The sequence below is a fragment of the Oncorhynchus kisutch genome, linkage group LG15 (genome assembly GCF_002021735.2).
Source record: "Oncorhynchus kisutch isolate 150728-3 linkage group LG15, Okis_V2, whole genome shotgun sequence".
Lineage (NCBI taxonomy): Eukaryota > Metazoa > Chordata > Actinopteri > Salmoniformes > Salmonidae > Oncorhynchus > Oncorhynchus kisutch.
This window is the reverse complement of record NC_034188.2, coordinates 62,318,630-62,331,100: the sequence shown is the minus strand read 5'-3', so window position 1 is coordinate 62,331,100 and position 12,471 is coordinate 62,318,630. Positions and strand designations below refer to the sequence as shown.

General features: G+C 45.9%; 1 protein-coding gene across 1 annotated transcript in view; it reads left to right on the top strand.

The window, feature by feature from the left end:
* Positions 1-12,471, top strand: part of LOC109904830 (protocadherin-16) — a 184,590-nt gene that overhangs the window by 80,349 nt on the left and 91,770 nt on the right. The window lies entirely within an intron of this gene.

Here is a 12,471-nt window from a genome sequence, read left to right as displayed (position 1 = left end):
ATTAATTCTGCCATCAAAGATCTTCCGGAATGTCTCATTAACTCAGACTCCACTGAGTCCTGCCTTAATCAAACTCCCCATTATAGCACAAAACAAAGAGCATCTAATGTACAGCCAGGCCAAGTCAGTCGCTAGTCAGCCAAAAGGTCTTAAAGTCAACTCAAGGTTGTGTCCCTAATGGCACCCTATTCTCTATATTGTGCACTACTTTTGACCAGTGTGCACTACAGGTAAAAAGGGTGCCATTTGGGACGCACCCTAAAGCCGTGAGACGTCTGGTTGGCGAAATGTGTTTTACAACAGCTCTGACCTGTGACCTCCAACACAAAGGCCACACAGCAGGGAGAGAATAGCACGGCCACATATAACAGCCAGATTTGATCTCCCATATAAACAGTTGTTTGCGTTCAGCTATCAAGGAAACGGACAGGAAAGAACTGGGTTTTCCTTGGGAACTATACTGTCTATGGTGAGTCGGCAACGTTATACTGAAATAAAGTCAGATGTTTTTCACTATGATGGAAAGGGACAGGGAATGTTTCTCTGTGGCTTTGGATTTATTGTTGTAATATGTCTCCCTCCCTCCCTCCATACCTCCCTCCCTCCATACCTCCCCCCCACCTCCCTGTCTTCTGCACATTGACATCCAATCAGAAGTCTGAAACCAGAACAAGATGTCTAAAGCTGTCACAGCAGGCCACACTTGATCAGAGATACATTCTCTGTATTGTACGTCGTTATGGGCACAGAAACACGAAGGGAACTGGCAGACTGTGGTATTATCATAGCTGGTTAATCATTTATAATCTACCTATTAGCCCAGCATCTTCAGCATTGAAGTGTCTGAGTCATCATTCAGTGCACTCTAACCCCTCCTATAGAATGCTGAGGCTGAGAGAACACAACCCCAGTGAGACCAGGCTCCTAAACTATGTGTCAGCTACAGTCAGCTATAGTGTCAGGCAGCAGAGCACTGACAAGGGAGAGATGCTGCTTGGATGGGAAGTAAAATACAACTTAGACATCAGTGAATTGGTTGAATGTCCTGATATAAATCTTGTTGATGAAGTACTGGGTTGGCTATTATTATTCTATATCAGTGTGACAGTGTTGTAACTCGGTTGGACACGAGGTAGTCTCCCTGACAGACATTCATACTTTACAATATCAACCTACAATTGACATGAAATCTGTGTCTTAACTGGCACTTTAGTCCCTACATAGTTCGCTATTGTTGACCTGAGCCGTATGGGTCCTGGTCAAAACTAGTGGACTACACAGGGAATAGGGGTATCATTTTGGACATAGTTGAAGGCTAATGAGAATAGTCACGAGGAGATTAGGCTTGGTTGTGGACAACAGGTGTCTTCTTCATCAGCCGTTTAATTATCACCCCCCCCCTCCCCAGTGTCACAGCCCCTCTCAGTGTTCTAGGGGACATGACCTGGCCAAAGCCCCCCAGTCTGGTTATGCACTCTGCCTTTGTTTATTATGACACTGAAGCCCCTCTGTGAGGAGAGAAGGAACAGTGGTGCTGGCTGTGTGTGCTCCGCTCTAATAGTGAGGAGATTGAGTATGTGTCTCTGTCTGTCCTGTCTGTCCTGTCTGTCCTGTCTGTCCGTCTGTCTGTCTGTCTTTTTCTCTTTTTCTCTATCTATCCTCTCTCCTCTCTCTCCTCTCTCTCCTCTCTCTCCTCTCTCTTCTCTCTCTCAATTCAAAGGACTTTATTGGCACAACATATGTTTCTTTCTCTATCTCTATCCCTCTCTCTCCCTCTCAATTCAATTCAATTCAATTCAAGGGCTTTATTGGCATGGGAAACATGTGTTAACATTGCCAAAGCAAGTGAGGTAGATAATATATAAAGTGACTCTCTCTCTCTCTCTCTCCCTCTCTCTTTCTCTCTCTCTCTCTCTCTCTCTCAATTCAAAGGACTTTATTGGGACAACATATGTTACTCTCTCTCTCTCTCTGGTCTTGCTCCTGGTGGTCTCCGCTAGACCCCCCTCCTCCGCGCCCCACCTCCTCTAGATGAAATATAATCCCCTTGAGGACCAAACTGATCTCAAGCTGATCTCCTTATCGTTTTTCTCAATATGCTCTCTCTCTTTCTTTCTTTCTTTCTTTCTTTCTCTCTTTCTCTCTCTCGCTCGCTCTCTCTCTCTCCTCAAAGACCCTACCATGTGACAGCAGAATCTTTAACCCACCAAATGATCTGAAGTTCTAACTGGCCAGTGTTCTGGTCCAGAGTTCTACAGATCCCATGATTCTGACATGAATCCTCTCCCCTCCCCTTCTTTGGTTGGTCAGACTTTGTGGTAGTTTCACTTTTTCCACCATTAACACTTCCACAGGCCAGGGAGCTCTGGGTTTCTGTAGAAAGCCAGTCTAATCCATCATTAGCCTGAATAAAGGAGTTGAGTAAAACACTGCCTGGGCTTGTAGGACAGCTAAAGCTAGGATGTATGTGGTCCAACATGATTAAGGGATAGGGATTGTATAGCATTTTTCAAACTTTTCTTCAATGTATACTATATACTGTAGACAACACATGGGTATCATGCCTTCAGCAATGTGTCCTTATATAGCTCTCTCCTGGCTTCAGTCCATGGACTAGTGGGCTTTGTATAGCCAGATAGCATCTGAGATCCTATGTATGTATACAGTACCATAGATGCCATTCATCACAGATAGACTCCCTCCCAGTGTTGGGTGCCATTTGGGACAACACAGACAGTGTTCGTTTGGTCTGTAGTCTAGTCCATGTGGGACTGGGATTGAGACAGGCTGGCTGTCAGCAGGAAAAGTCTGTAGTCTAGTCCGTGTGGGACTGTGACAGGCTGGCTGTCAGCAGGAAATGTCTGTAGTCTAGTCCGTGTGGGACTGAGACAGGCTGGCTGTCAGCAGGAAAAGTCTGTAGTCTATTCCGTGTGGGACTGAGACAGGCTGGCTGTCAGCAGGAAAAGTCTGTAGTCTAGTCCGTGTGGGACTGAAAAGTCTGTAGTCTAGTCCGTGTGGGACTGAGACAGGCTGGCTGTCAGCAGGAAAAGTCTGTAGTCTAGTCCGTGTGGGACTGTGACAGGCTGGCTGTCAGCAGGAAAAGTCTGTAGTCTATTCCGTGTGGGACTGAGACAGGCTGGCTGTCAGCAGGAAAAGTCTGTAGTCTAGTCCGTGTGGGACTGTGACAGGCTGGCTGTCAGCAGGAAAAGTCTGTAGTCTAGTCCGTGTGGGACTGTGACAGGCTGGCTGTCAGCAGGAAAAGTCTGTAGTCTAGTCCGTGTGGGACTGTGACAGGCTGGCTGTCAGCAGGAAAGGTCTGTAGTCTAGTCCGTGTGGGACTGTGACAGGCTGGCTGTCAGCAGGAAAAGTCTGTAGTCTAGTCCGTGTGGGACTGTGACAGGCTGGCTGTCAGCAGGAAAAGGGAAATATTTTGTAGCTGGTGGTGAAGTCCTGTAAGACTACTATACTTTTCTACACACACACACACACACACACACACACACTCACACTCACACTCACACTCACACTCACACTCACACTCACACTCACACTCACACTCACACACACACACACATAACTGGGAACGTGGGCTTGGATGATAAAAATAGTTTTCTCTGACTCAAGCTTTACTTCTCACCCTCTTTTCTTCTCTTGTATTTTCCTCTTCCTCATGTTGGAACTCCTCTTCAGTTTACTCTGTAGTCTGAACATACACTGTACCTCTATTCCGCCCCCGAAGAGCACTTTGAAGATGTGACTGACTAGATTTCCTAGTCTCCTGCAGTACTCAGACAAATACAAGACTCCTCCAATTCTGAGTGGTTTGCAGGTGTTATGCCTACATGAAGTTTTGCATTGAGATTTTAACAGAAAATATCATTTAATCATGAACACATAAACGGTCATATCTTAAAAACAGAACTGGGGGCTACCAATTATGACCATGTGGTTTCAGTAATGATAATGTAGTAATGGTCATGTAGTAATGTATTAATGGTCATGTATTTTCTGCAGTGCTGTTGGTGTCTTCATTATCACCGTCATACATGTCCTCATTATCACCGTCATACATGTCCTCATTATCACTGTCATACATGTTCTCATTATCACCTTCATACTGGCCTCATTATCACCTTCATTCATGTTCTCATTATCACCTTCATTCATGTTCTCATTATCACCTTCATACATGTCTTCATTATCACCTTCATACATGTCCTCATTATCACCTTCATTCATGTTCTCATTATCACCTTCATACATGTCTTCATCATCACCTTCATACATGTCTTCATTATCACCTTCATACATGTCCTCATTATCACCTTCATTCATGTTCTCATTATCACCTTCATACATGTCTTCATCATCACCTTCATACATGTCCTCCAGCTGTTACTATCAACTCCTACATTTCCAGCTTTTACGTTACTGTGAATTTGTATCCTAGAAAACAACTCCTTGTACACAGGGAGTAATTCGTGTCCATATTTACCCTGTTATATAGCCCCTGGTCTAAAGACATGTACATATGATAGTGGAATAATACATTCAAACACCTTGTACAGCAGTTCCAGCCCATGTTTCAGAGACATACTATATGTCATGCTTATACAATGATCATAGGTACCAGTCAATCTAGAGACCTTTGTGAACCTTTTGGACCATTTCCCTTTGTGTATTTAGATTTCATCTCTTAAGCTCAGTTCTCAGACTGTAGTTCCTTTATTGGTGATGTGTGTATGGGTTGTTTTATTAAGTGAATCTTTCTACACTTTTCTCTTAGCTCCACCCCCTCCATGCATATACAGAGTCAGTGACCTCTTCAAAGTAAATGTTAGTCTTTCCCCTCTCTTCCTTGTTAGGTAGCACGAACAGAGCTAGCCTGAGAAGGGGAGAAGCTGAATGGAGTGTGTTCTCTTTTCTCTCCTCCTCTCGCCCTCTTCCTCTCTTTATCTCCTTCTTCTCGTCACCACTCACTTAATCCCCGGGACTTAATTATCCATCATCCCCTAGTTTAAACAGCCCAACATCTCTCTTTGATCTGATTAAGGTCCAATGACGTCTCTCCTCTGATCCACCCCTCTCTGACCCTTGACCTCTACCTCGCCCCCTCCCTTCCCCCTTCCTCTCATCTACCACCCACCCGGACCCCTAATGAAATCTCAATATGGCTGCTGCTCCTGCTGGTGCTGCTGCTATCTCCAGTACTACAGGCCTTGGATGTAGCTCCTTCCATCCAGCCTATAGAAATACACTGACAGTTTTATATCAGGACACGGGCCCTGCAAAATCCTGAACCCTTCAGAAGTTCAGCCAACAAAGCAGCCAGACACGAGGTACCCAGGCTGCTAGTCATGTAACAGGTGCATCAAAGGAGTATGGTTGTACTTCCGCTTCTGATATGAAGACCATATGAACAGTCAAGAAATGGCTGATAGCTTTATTACGTCAAGGAAGATCTTCCAACTGTGTTATCACTTTATTGCCTTATGGTATTGTGGTAACAACAGCACATAAAGAACATCATACAGAGAGAGAAAGAGTAGAGGGAAAGAAAGAGAGAGAAAGAGAAAAAGAAAGAAAGAGTAGAGGGAAAGGGAAGGAAAGTGTGACCTTTCTGGAATGTGGTTTCCTTTTCCCCATCCCAGAGAAGATGCATCTGCCATGCCTCACCTTTGACCTCTTAGTTCCCTACCAACATCCCAAGCCATGCCCGCAGAGCATGTGCAGCGTTTATGGACATATTCAATCTCTCCATATTCCAGTCTGTTGTCCCTACTTGCTTCAAGATGTCCACCATTATAGACTACAGAGAAAGCACACCCCTATCCACATTGATGGGACCGCAGTGGAGAGGGTCAAAAGCTTCAGGTTCCTCGGTGTGCACATCACTGACGACCTGAAATGGTCCCTTCACACACACAGTGTTGTGAAGAAGGCGCTGCAGTGCCTCTTCAAACTCAGGAGGCTGAAGAAATCACAAACTTCTACAGATGCACCATTGAGAGCATCCTGTCGGGCTGTATCCGTGCCTGGTATGGCAATTGCACTGTCCGCAACTGCAGGGCTCCCCAGAGGGTGGTGTGGTCAGCCCAACGCATCACCGGGGGCACACTGCCTGCCCTCCAGGACATCTACAGTACCCGGTGTCACAGGAAGGCCAAGAAGATCATCAAGGACCTCAGTCTCCCGAGCCACGGCCTGTTCACCCCGCTACCATCTAGAAGGCAGAGACAGTACAGGTGCATCAAAGCTGAGATTGAGAGACTGAAAAACAGCTTCTATCTCCAGGCCATCAGACTGTTAAACAGTCACCACTAGCTGGCCTCCGCACAATACCATGCACTGAATCTTAGTCACTGTTACTAGTTGGCTACCACACGGTTTTCTACCCTACATCTTAGAGACTGCTGCCTAATGTACATACAGTCATTGAACACTCGTCACTTTAATGGGGTGGCAAGTAGCCTAGAGCGTTGGGCCAGTAGAGAGTTGGGCCAGTAACCGAAAGGTTGCTAGATCGAATCCCCGAGCTGACAAGGTAAAAATCTGTCATTCTGCCCCTGAACAAGGCAGTTAACCCACTGTTCCTAGACCGTCATTGTAAATAAGAATTTGTTCTTAACTGACTTGCCTAGTTAAATAAATAAAATAATCTCGCATTCTTCATTCCCTCTCCTATCAGGTGACCTCCTTCCCCCTCTCCTGTCAGGGGACCTTCTTTCCCCCTCTCCTGTCAGGTGACCTTCTTTCCCCCTCCAGCTTTATTCCCTTTCCTGTCAGGTGACCTCTTTCCCCTTCCCCCTCTCCATCTTTATTCCCGTTCTTGTCAGGTGACCTCCTTCCCCTTCCCCCTCTCCATCTTTATTCCCTCTCCTATCAGGTGACATCCTTCCCCCTCTCCATCTTTATTCCCTTTCCTTTCAGGTGACCTCCTTCCCTCTCCACCTTTATTCCCTCTCCTATCAGGTGACCTTCTTCCCCCTCTCCATCTTTATTCCCTTTCCTGTCAGGTGACCTCCTTCCCCTTCCCCCTCTCCATCTTTATTCCCTTTCCTTTCAGGTGACCTCCTTCCCCCCCTCCATCTTTATTCCCTTTCCTTTCAGGTGACCTCCTTCCCCCCTCCATCTTTATTCCCTTTCCTTTCAGGTGACCTCCTTCCCCTTCCCCCTCTCCATCTTTATTCCCTTTCCTGTCAGGTGTTCTCCTTCCCCTTCCCCCTCTCCATCTTTATTCCCTTTCCTTTCAGGTGACCTCCTTCCCCCCCTCCATCTTTATTCCCTTTCCTGTCAGGTGACCTCCTTCCCCCTCTCCATCTTTATTCCCTTTCCTTTCAGGTGTCCTCCTTCCCCCTCTCCACCTTTATTCCCTCTCCTATCAGGTGACCTTGTTCCCCCTCTCCATCTTTATTCCCTTTCCTGTCAGGTGACCTCCTTCCCCTTCCCCCTCTCCATCTTTATTCCCTCTCCTATCAGGTGACCTCCTTCCCCCTCTCCATCTTTATTCCCTTTCCTTTCAGGTGACCTCCTTCCCCTTCCCCCTCTCCATCTTTATTCCCTTTCCTGTCAGGTGCCCTCCTTCCCCTTCCCCCTCTCCATCTTTATTCCCTTTCCTTTCAGGTGTCCTCCTTCCCCCTCTCCATCTTTATTCCCTTTCCTGTCAGGTGACCCCCTTCCCCCTCTCCATCTTTATTCCCTTTCCTTTCAGGTGACCTTCTTCCCCCTCTCCATCTTTATTCCCTTTCCTGTCAGGTGACCTCCTTCCCCTTCCCCCTCTCCATCTTTATTCCCTTTCCTTTCAGGTGACCTCCTTCCCCCTCTCCATCTTTATTCCCTCTCCTGTCAGGTGACCTCCTTCCCCCTCTCCATCTTTATTCCCTTTCCTTTCAGGTGACCTCCTTCCCCCTCTCCATCTTTATTCCCTCTCCTGTCAGGTTACCTCCTTCCCCCTCCCCCTCTCCATCTTTATTCCCTTTCCTTTCAGGTGACCTCCTTCCCCCTCTCCATCTTTATTCCCTCTCCTATCAGGTGACCTCCTTCCCCCTCTCCATCTTTATTCCCTTTCCTGTCAGGTGACCTCCTTCCCCCTCTCCATCTTTATTCCCTTTCCTATCAGGTGATCTTCTTCCCCCTCTCCATCTTTATTCCCTTTCCTTTCAGGTGACCTCCTTCCCCCTCTCCATCTTTATTCCCTTTCCTGTCAGGTGACCTCCTTCCCCTTCCCCCTCTCCATCTTTATTCCCTTTCCTGTCAGGTGACCTCCTTCCCCTTCCCCCTCTCCATCTTTATTCTCTTTCCTGTCAGGTGACCTCCTTCCCCTTCCCCCTCTCCATCTTTATTCCCTTTCCTTTCAGGTGACCTCCTTCCCCCTCTCCATCTTTATTCCCTTTCCTGTCAGGTGACCTCCTTCCCCTTCCCCCTCTCCATCTTTATTCCCTTTCCTGTCAGGTGACCTCCTTCCCCTTCCCCCTCTCCATCTTTATTCTCTTTCCTGTCAGGTGACCTCCTTCCCCTTCCCCCTCTCCATCTTTATTCCCTTTCCTTTCAGGTGACCTCCTTCCCCCTCTCCATCTTTATTCCCTCTCCTATCAGGTGACCTCCTTCCCCCTCTCCATCTTTATTCTCTTTCCTTTCAGGTGACCTCCTTCCCCCTCTCCATCTTTATTCCCTCTCCTATCAGGTGACCTCCTTCCCCCTCTCCATCTCTATTCCCTCTCCTATCAGGTTGACCTCCTTCCCCCTCTCCGTCTTTATTCCCTCTCCTATCAGGTGACCTCCTTCCCCTTCCCCCTCTCCATCTTTATTCCCTTTCCTATCAGGTGTTCTCCTTCCCCCTCTCCATCTTTATTCCCTTTCCTTTCAGGTGACCTCCTTCCCCCTCTCCATCTTTATTCCCTCTCCTATCAGGTGACCTTCTTCCCACTCCTACATGGTGAACTCTCTGTCTGTTAGTCAGTTTGTCTGTTAGATATTGGTCACCTGACAGACAAACTGACTCTCCTCTCCTATCAGAAACAGAGGCTGGAAAATACAGTCAGTTTGTCTGTCAGTTGACCCTGGTTTACCCTGGGTAATGTTTCCCCAGTGCCATCTGTGGTAACTGATATAGTCCCTAGAGACGGGAGTCACCACGTTCCTCACCCAGCAACACAGGTCACTCCTGAGGCCCAGGAATCTCTCTTTTGGGAATGTCAGCATTTACCCATTAAATGTGTACGCTCCAAATGTCACCCTCTATCCCCTATGTAGTGCACTACTTTTGGTCAGGGCCCCATTGGGGTGGGATGCAGCCACTGTCTCACATGTCATTATTAACCTGGGTTAGGGAAAGGGTGCTCTGTCTTAAAATGGTATCATGAATTACTCCATCACTTGCAAATTGTCTAGACCAATATGCATTACAATACGTCATTTGTGATATTGTACAAAGGCGAGCACAGAGACAAAAACTGAGATAAAGGCTTGAACCATGTGGATGGTTTCACCCCCTAGACTGATGTGTTTCTAGGCAGACAGACATGGTGTCATCTGAGGTGGGATTCAATCTGTGCTGCCACGCTGCTCTAATTCAATAAGACAACCATTAGGCAGATTGGAGAAGTCCCTCGGGATTGTGTGTGTGTGTGTGTGTGTGTGTGTGGAGGTGAGTAAGGAGTATATGGATGTTTGTGTGTTTTCATAAGGATCTAAGTGCGGTAGTCTTTCTCCAGTCTAATATAACTCCATGCAGATACTCTGTGGTTCCTGGTTTACCATGGGTTAGCATTGCTTGTAGGTCCATTCCTGCAGGAAATTGTTTTTCTTTGAAGTCTTGAGGAATGGAATCCTTCCCTTTATGACTTTTGGTCTCATAACCATTCTTCTCAGAAAGCAGAAACCAGCAGTGGATCCTCTCTGTGGTTCTCTTCTATCATTGTTCATGTTATTGTGATCAGTTTCCTGTGATAGATCTGTTTTATATCATGCTTTAAGCTGAAGGAGAATGTCAAGTATTCTATGAAATATAAAACTAGCAGCCGTTTCTATCCCCGCTACTTCAAAAGACTCGACAGAATGTCTCAAGATTCATGATATACATTATCAGTGGTCCCCTGTGGGTAATGGATCTGAGAATAACCATACTGTTCTGATTCATGATATACATTATCAGTGGTCCCCTGTGGGTAATGGATCTGAGAATAACCATACTGTTCTTATTCATGATATACATTATCAGTGGTCCCCTGTGGGTAATGGATCTGAGAATAACCATACTGTTCTGATTCATGATATACATTATCAGTGGTCCCCTGTGGGTAATGGATCTGAGAATAACCATACTGTTCTGATTCATGATCTACATTATCAGTGGTCCCCTGTGGGTAATGGATCTGAGATTAACTACACTGTTCTGATTCATGATCTACATTACCAGTGGTCCCCAGTGGATAATGGATCTGAGAATAACCATACTGTTCTGATTCATGATCTACATTATCAGTGGTCCCCTGTGGGTAATGGATCTGAGAATAACCATACTGTTCTGATTCATGATCTACATGATCTGCAATGTGTTAGGTATCTGAGGTTAACAATAACCATGTTGTTTTGATTTCTGTTCTGTTTGAACAGTGTAGCGTATCTCTTTAACTGTTACAATAGCATCAACAGGCCAGTCAGCTAGCTAAGACCCATGTTGGAGGTGATGAGTGGAGGGAGATAAGGAGATGATGACTCGTTCACACAGACTGTTGGACTGGATGTGTGTTTCAATAGTTATAATGTGTCTCAGCTGTTTGTGTGTGTGTGTGTGTGCGTGCATGCTTTTGTTTGTCTGTACATTTGTGTGTGTGTGTGTGTGTCTGCGTACATACCTTTGTTTGTCTGTACTTGTGTGCATGTCACATTGGCCACGGCAGCAGTGTATCCAATATCTACAGTATACAGTGCTCCATCACCACAGAGTATCGTATTGTATGATATTACTACATCTTGTCTTTAAGCTGCAGTCACTGGGTGCATCCCACATGGCACCTTATTCCCTATAAAGTGCACTTCTTTTAACTGGAACTGGTCAAAGGTAGTGCACTATAAAGGTAATAGGGTGCCATTTGGGACAAAGCCCATGTCCAATAAAGAGATGACTTCATGCGGTCTGTTTAATGATCATCTGTGGTTCTGGGAGGAACTATTACCTCAAGGCTTGACCTTAGTACAGTCTTTAATTACTAACCCAGAACAACATGAAGGGTAGAAATGCATACTGAACTGGCAACATGAAGTAGGGGGAAAATGCATACTGACCTGGCAACATGAAGTAGAAGGGAAATACACACTGAACTGGCAACATGAAGTAGAAGGGAAATGCACACTGAACTGGCAACATGAAGTAGAAGGGAAATGCACACTGAACTGGCAACATGAAGTAGGGGGGAAATACACACTGACCTGGCAACATGAAGTAGAAGGGAAATGCACACTGAACTGGCAACATGAAGTAGAAGGGAAATGCACACTGAACTGGCAACATGAAGTAGGGGGGAACATAAAGACTGGACTGGCAACACGAATTGAGGGGGGGTAGAATAACGACTGAACTGGCAACATGAAGGAGGGAGGAAACCAGACTGAACTGGCAACATGAAGTAGGGGGGAACATAAAGACTGAACTGGCAACATGAATTGAGGGGGGGTAGAATAACGACTGAACTGGCAACATGAAGGAGGGAGGAAACCAGACTGAACTGGCAACATGAAGTAGGGGGGAACATAAAGACTGAACTGGCAACATGATGCAGGAGGGGAACTACAGACTGAACTGGCAACATGATGTAGGAGGGGAACTACAGACTGAACTGGCAACATGATGTAGGAGGGGAACTACAGACTGAACTGGCAACATGATGTAGGAGGGGAACGACAGACTGAACTGGCAACATGATGTAGGAGGGGAACTACAGACTGAACTGGCAACATGATGTAGGAGGGGAACTACAGACTGAACTGGCAACATGATGTAGGAGGGGAACTACAGACTGAATTGAACTCCACAGGGTAAATGTACTTTTTCATTCTCAACTGCCATAAAGTGAATTAAAGACTGTTAGTAGTTTCTAGAGGCACACTTAGCTGTGTTTAGTCCATTATGAATGTGACTGGCCCCAACCACTTTAAATGGAATCTGCAGTAGGGGGAAACAGCGCATCTGGCCTCCCCACCAACGATGTTATTGTTTTCGTCGTGCAGCAAGGTAAAAAAAAATGTAGCTACATATTGTGCTCTTCTATCGCATATATATTGTGCTCTTCTATCGCATATATATTGTGCTCTTCTATCGCATATATATTGTGCTCTTCTATCGCATATATATTGTGCTCTTCTATCGCATATATATTGTGCTCTTCTATCGCATATATATTGTGCTCTTCTATCGCATATATATTGTGCTCTTCTATCGCATATATATTGTGCTCTTCTATTGCAATTATG